This window comes from Centruroides sculpturatus, unplaced genomic scaffold (assembly GCF_000671375.1).
Source record: "Centruroides sculpturatus isolate CEXI.00-Female unplaced genomic scaffold, Cexi_2.0 scaffold294, whole genome shotgun sequence".
NCBI lineage: Eukaryota > Metazoa > Arthropoda > Arachnida > Scorpiones > Buthidae > Centruroides > Centruroides sculpturatus.
In genome coordinates, this window is record NW_019384468.1 from 74,355 (window position 1) to 82,347 (window position 7,993).

Below are 7,993 nucleotides of genomic sequence, written 5' to 3' on the forward strand. Positions count from 1 at the left end.
CCGCTATAACACTGTTGATTATTCCGTTTTATATGAATTCCATGTTGTATGAGTCACTTAGATTTTACAAATATGTGTGCCGGGCTGTAAACGACTCACGTATTTGTAAAATCTAAGTGACTCGTACAACATGGAATTCATATAAAACGGAATAATCAACAGTGTTATAGGGGGGGCTCCCCTATAACACTGTTGATAATTCCGTTTTATATGAATTCCGTGTTGTACGAGTCACTTAGATTTTACAAATACGTGTTCCGGGCTGTAAACGACTCACGTATTTGTAAAATCTAAGTGACTCGTACAACATGGAATTCATATAAAACGGAATTATCAACAGTGTTGTAGGGGGGTCGACTGTATCTTCAAAGAGACTGTAAAGAAACGTTATGTTTTTCTTTTCATAATTTTGAACACGAATTCATGTATCAAAATTGAATGTATTCGTTTATTTTGGAAAAAAAAACTCTTGTAAGTACGTTTGTAAAATTAATTTTTTTATGAAATAAACCATATTTACGCATTTTAGCATTGTGTGTATCTTTGTCATTTTCATATTTCTGTANATAGTAAACTATTTTTCTCGAAAACAAGCCTGATTGTCAAATAAAATATCATGTAAATTTAAATTAACAAGGTTACTAACCTAAAATACAGTATTCTACAAAAAAAATTGAGACAAGTTAGCAAAGAAATTCCTCTATAATTTCCAGAAACCAATTTAGAGCTACTTTATGTACTATACACAAAAGGGCACTCCTCAAACCTTTGGCACTATCCCAGTATTCAATATTCTATCAAAATTTCTAAAACATATCAGAAAGAAAGAATCCATGTTCCAACATTGCAAAAATACCATCGACACCAAGCACAGAACAAACTTTTACTTTACTTAAAATGTAACTCAACTCATATTCCGTAATATCCGCATCCAAAGTTTTATTAGACCAAGATGAACACTCATTAAATTGTAACTCTCCTTATACTGAAACTTGTCATTAAAAACTGACAAGTTTACAGTGTAAAGAAACAAAAAACCATATAGAGAATAAAAATACGTATGTAAACCACACTTTCAACAAAAGTTCAATCTATTATTATTATTTGTAAGTTTACACAGATTCCAAAACTAATTTTTCCGAAAAATTCCAGAATTCTGAGCGATATACAAAAACTTTTTCTTGTTGGCTAAACAAATTTTCTTAACTAAAGTATATAATAAAACAAATATTTTACGATGTAATTCCGATCCACTTTTCTTAAAAACCCGCCATGCTCTTATTTCTATTCGTAAACATTAGACGACAATCTAATTCAAACCAATTAATATTAATATAATATTTTGGTTTAAAATTCATATTGTAGCAATTAGCAATCTCAACAATTAACTTCGTATGATAAAGAAACAGACTCTCTCCCCAACAGATGTTTCTCAAGATCACACAAAACCGTTTACATCTTGCAATTCCAGAAAATTCTTTCGTAAAAAATGCCACTATTATTCACTTAAAATTGCAATGGATAAGCCAAAGACAATACCAAAGGAAAATGGTCTAAAAAACAACAATTATCAACGAAAGAAGACTTAACACAACCCCAAACACGGAGTTATTAAACAAAAATCAATAACCGAAAATCTCAAATTAGAAACAAATATATGTTCACTGTTCTATCGCCTAACATTCTTCCATTTAACATTATTAAATTTTTACCACAGCCCGTCATGACTACATTGGATTGGAAGGCATACAAAATCGACTTCAGGATAAACGCCGTGTAGTCGAAAATTATGCATGTGGGTAACACTACCCAAAAACACTACGCAGGGAGTAATGGTCGGAATAGAAAGATTGGAGGAGGTTGACAGATTTACGTACTTGGATAGTATTATTTCCCCGAATGGCTACGCAGAGGTGGATGTGAACTCATGCATTAAAAAGGCGGCAACAGTCTTCCAACAGATAAACATGGATTGATCCTCACCATCCATATCGTTGAGAATCAAATTCTGCTTGTTCACTTCCATCGTGATTCTGTTTATGCTAGTGAGTCCTGGAAGACATCGGGAAAGATCAGTAGAAAGCTCCATGTTTTCAAACAAAAATGTTTGTGACAAATCCTAAAGATCCGGCATTTAGATCAGATTACCAACAAAGAGGTTCTCCGAAGGAGTGAAATGTGCAAACTTCATAAAACTGTCGATCGTAGAAGAGTCCAGTTAGCTGGCCACGTCTTTCGTATGGAGAACAATAAGATCCCTAAGACAGTCATAAAATGGGTTCTCCTGGTGCCAAACAACCACGAGAACACCCCAAGAATATTTAGCGTAGAACTTTTCTTCAAGATTTAAAGATGGTCAATGTGATGTGGGAGGAAGCTGAAGACCTCGCCCAGGATGGAAATCGATGGAAGATAGTTGCTGCGCAGTATGCTACATAGCTTTGGAGGAACTGCTACTACTAGTTCTACTACATTGATGCATCTTCTGACCTCTACTATTCACGATAGCATCCTTGGATTCCTAACCTCTCTTAGCCAGAAGTATCACCGATATAGTCAGGGACATTTCCTTTACCCACCCGAGCATTAACATTACCAAAAATAATCGAATAAGAATACTGTATTCATTAAAGTAAGAATTAATTAAAATCTCAAAAATTTCCTACCAACTTCGTTTTTGCATGTAAAAAAACATCAAAAATTCACCCACGGGAAATATGATATTAATCAAAACTAAAAATTTATCTTTATAAATTACTTTAAAGTCAAAGCTACTCACAAATAACAACCATTCAGCTTTAAATCTACCCCTATTACAATCCCTAAAAGCATCGTCAATTATTAGTATAATCCGATAAAACCTCCAAATTACTTTTATTACTATTAGAGAAATACCAAGTTTTAGAGAAGAAAATTACATGGAATTTCAATAAATACTGTGAGGGTCGTAAAGAGCGTCGAAATTTTGACTGATTATAAAACTTCTAAGTCGGAGAGTTTCGGGGGTCAAAACGGGTCAACAGGGTATGTTGGCGACAAAATCCAGACAGGAAGAAAACTTTCTTACTTATTGTAAAACAAACACGACCCAATGATAAACGACAGAGGGGAATGTCGACAGAGAGAGAGAGCTTTGTCAAGATACTCGCGAACAAGTGTCGGTCTAAACAAATAAAGAGCTCTTTTTCAGACGCTAAGGAAACGGATTAGGTGTCTCGAATGAACAATGCAATTGTTTTTTTTTCGTAAATTTGTTAAACAATGGAAACGGATAAATTCGAGGAAAACGCGACGAGAGAGAGGAATCATATTCAGTCGCAACGTTGACCTCTCCCGCGCCCTTCATTAGGTTTCGAATTGTCACCAGGTGACTATGAGAGACCAATGGAGAGGCGACGACGGTTAAGAAATCTATAAAACCGTGCGACTCAAGGGACAAAGGTTCTTCTTGGTTCATCTCTCCAGGATTTTTGTGATCCTACTTATCAACCGCGACCGATTCGTCAACTCCTGTGCCTTATTGTCGCTCTCCCGTGACGTCTTAATTTGCACGGATTTGCCGTTCACCAGAGACTTTCGCCGAAGCTGTGCCGCACGCCCCGGGGCCGTCGATCTCAACGTACGACATCGAAGGATCAACGGAGAAAGTCGGACCCTTGAAGGAACTTTTAATTTGTTCCCCGAGCTGTGTTACGTTGAAAATTTGAAGAACGTTGTAAGAATCTTTTGTAATATAATAAACGGGTTAAAAACGGTAAACCTGTCTCAGAAAGTCATTCTGCGCCCACACGACAGAAAGAACCGCTCGGCTGTCGAAAAACCCTCACCCTAATCAGATGACCTCACAATCTTATCTGTTATGAGTTTTTGTTATAAAATATTTTTCATGTTTTTAATTTTTATAAAATAGCAAAAAAAAAGCTTAATTTTGAGAGTAGAGGATATGCGGCTTGAAATCTTTATTAGAAATCAGAAATAAATAATAACGTTACGCATTATTTAAACTGAGTTACTTATGTAAATCAACAATTTTATTTCCGGCGTGTAACAAAAACGAGACAAATTAAAAAGGAGGTAAATAGTAATTATTCGGCTGCAATTTGAAAAAATGTAGATTTATAACTTTCCACTTTCTCTGTCTCTCTTTTCTTAATCTCGAGAACCGAGATAGAACAAAGACTACATATGGATAGACAATGCGGCAACGATTAACTACACAAGATTTTCTGATGTAAACCGAAAGTCACATTATTTCAATTCAAACATTTTCTCCGAAAAATATTAGATGACCGGCACGACTCTATTGTTTTAGGAAAAGTATGATGTACGGGGCAAGTTACTTTTAATTTGAGGTAAATAGTATATATTTTAAATGAAATTAATGAAAAATATCATTAAAAGTTGCTGCCCGGCACTGTGATTATGTTACAGTAAATAATTAATTGTTCAAAGATTACTGTCCTTGGTGTAATGAAAAATAATTTACTATAATTCATTTATTAAAATATTGTAAAAGATTTGTAAATGTGTAAACAATACTAGGTTATTGAAATTCTACAGTTGAATAAATTTTTAAATTATAGAATTATATTAAATAATTTTTCAAAATTTCAATTATAATGTTTAAATAATTTTTTTAAAGTGTTACTGAAGAGATCATTAATTATTGTTTGTCGGTAATATCTATGAAGTTTGTGTTAAATTATTTGTGTTCAAGTGAATATAATATAATTTTAATGGTAATTATCTACAAGAAATTGTAACTGTTTTATTTAATAAGGAGATTAAACTTTCATATTCCCCCTTGTAATAAGTCAAAGCTTAAATACAAGAAAATTTATTTATAAATAATTGCTTGTTTCCATGTACATTTCAATAGAAAATAAGTACTATGATACGCTTCTTGTCTAGTTTTCGTATATACTTGTGAGCACTAAATTGGCTTTTCTTTATTACTAGACTTATTACACCACCACAGGACATCAGATTAGCCTTAGAAAATTACTTTATTATTTTAAAAAGAATGCATTTCGGACCTTAAGTCCCTCATCAGCTTGTGCGATAAATAATTATAAATGTTCTAACATTAATTTCATAATTATTTATTGTACAACAAGCTGATAAGCGACTCAAGGTCCGAAATAAATTATTTTTAAAATAATAAAGTGATTTTCTAAGGCTTAATCTCATGTCCTTCGGTGGTGGTGAAATAAGTCTAGCAATAAAAAAAGGCCAATTTAGTGCTGACAAGTAAAGGCAGAATATAAAAAATAAATTATCAATGATGTGTTTATCGTTGACTTAATCCTTGACCTGTGCGAAAAAAATTTTCATTCACATAAAAAGTCGCTATATCTGATTTTTCCCGAGCATAAATAGGAAGTTGCGAGGTTCTAACTTCTAACTTTAATCTTAAATCAGATGTAAATTCGGTCGTACAAGGATTAGATCAGGTAAAAATATTTTTATATGCATAATATTCAGGTCCGAAATAATCGTGCTGCACGACATAAATAACTTTCACTTTTTTCTTCAATTTCTTTATTACTAGAGATATGAAAAAATATTTTTTATTGGGCAGCAATTTGAAAAAATTGTAGACCTATAAATTCCGGCTGTCGGTTGTCTGTGTTCTTTTTTAATCTAGAAAACGGAGTTATTAAGATAAAAGACGAGACTAGATATGGAAAGCTCAGGGAAAGGAGGCCCCAATTAACTGTATACACACTTCAAGTTATCAATTCCAACATTTTTCCCTCAAAGGAGTTAGATAGATGACCGGCACGACTCTATTCCTATTTCTAGTTAGCTGCCGTCCATAAATTACGTAACGTATTTTGGGGTGGGTGGGGGTAAAGGATTTCTTACGTTTTCTTACTCAGGGGTAAGGGGTAATAGCTCTCATCTTACGTAATATTCTTATTTTTATTTTTTGATCTCGTTGAGTGGAGGCGTTTTGAATTTGGCTTCAATTTGGCGGTTTCTATTAAGAACGCTCGTTGTCTCGTGTGACGTGATAGAGTAATAACGCTAGCAGATTCACGCCCTACACATTTTTTGTCATGGGAGAAAGTCCGTGTGGTGGTTTCTTTCTCTTGTTTTTTATTAGAATAAGTTCACCACTCCTATGGATGTTTAACACTAAGAATACATAAACCGAAATACACGATACAAAATAAACATAAAATTAGTATTCGGCTTTTAGTGAAAACTAAAATGTAAAACTAGAAATTATAAATTATAAATAGTCTTTTTTTCCATATTTTTTGAACATAACTGTAAAAAGCATCAAAAAGTGGCTTCTGAACAAACTTATCCAGTGGACATGGCCGCTTGAAACCAAGCGTAAAGATTTCTAATTTCAGAATAAATGTATGTTGATTGTAAATTGGACAATGATAGATCACGTGATCGAAAGTGTCTAGGTTTTCTGTAGAGCAAAAGCAGTTTCTGCGCGGTTATACATCTCCAGGTAGCTTCTAAAATTACCATGCTCAGTAAGTAGTTGAGCAGTAGCAAACGTTAAATCGCTAAGTATTAATGAGAACCTACATTCAACACTAGGAAAATAAAGTCGTGTTATTCTACAAGTTTTACTGCTCAACTACTTTTACTGATTCCACTTTCGCATAGCGTTGTCATGAATATAACTTTTAAGGCTGCTACGTGAGAGAGGGGTGTGAGTGTAGTCCAAGTCAGTTTCCTTTGCAGCTGACTTAGCCTCAATGTTAGCGTTTTCATTTCCTAGTACGCCAGTATGGCCAGGAACAAATATAAAAATTTTTTTATTTACAAGATTTTCAATATGGTGCTGGATATATGCATTTTATTGCTACTGCAATTGGGATTTAATAGAGCTTTTAGGACAGTCAGAATCACTATAAATGTTGATAGACAGAGTTTTGTTTGGTAGTGAAGTGGCCCACTGAACAGCTTGGTAGTCAGCATCTTCTTCAGCTTGATAGATGGAGGTATATGGGAGGTATCTGCACCTTCTAACATATTTTTGGCAAAATATGTAGGTTTGGAGGAAGATAGAGATACTTGAGCCGACAAGAAGGGAGCTTTTGGACTCATCTGTGTAGATATTGATGTCTGCAAGATTATCCATGGAGGAAGCATATGACACCAAATAACCTTGTTTACAGAATGATGATCAGAGATAGTAGGGTAATTGCAATGTGGTAGCGTATGAACAGCCGTAGATAGGAGTAGAGACCGTTATTGAGCCTTGACGTTTGTAGTTCTGATGTAGTAGTTTAGAACTTTTTCTGCAATACATAGTGGCAAAGGAAGGAGCCCTACTATTATCAGAGAGGCATTAATAAAAACAGTTCTGCAGTGCTTTGAAATTTTGATGGCAAACTGGCTTTGAAGAGAGTAATTTACTTGCTACTGAATTTTTACTAGTTACATGATCACAGCCAGAGGCCGCGTAAACTAGCATTGGTTGTATTGCCCCATTATATAGAGTTTTGTAAGCTTTATTATTTGGTCCCCAGGTGCACCTAGCACATTTTAGCAGCATGTAGTTTATTTTTGTTTGTCCTTAGAAAAGATGTAATCAATATGGCAACGGAATGTGGTTTCTCTCTACTCTCTCTTGTTTTATTTTGTATGATGTTTCTGTTTACACGTACACTAGCTAGTCGATCTGGCAAAGATTTTTGCTTCTTTTGTGAAAATTAAAATTAATATAAAAATAAATATTTTGACGTTGATTAATGATAATAATAATAATAGTAATATTGTTAATAATCAAAAAATAAAGTTCTTAAAATAAATTGTTCATTCGAATTCATTAAATTTTTATATTTTTAAATTTGATCACCTGAAGTCTTTTATAAATAATAGTACATATTAATTAACTAATTAATAATTATATATTTTGGACCTATGGTTTTTAAGGTTTATAAAAAATTTTTTTTGGTTAAAATCTTTTTATAAAATCATGCCAGAATATTACGTAAGATAGGGAAGGGGAGGGGGGTCA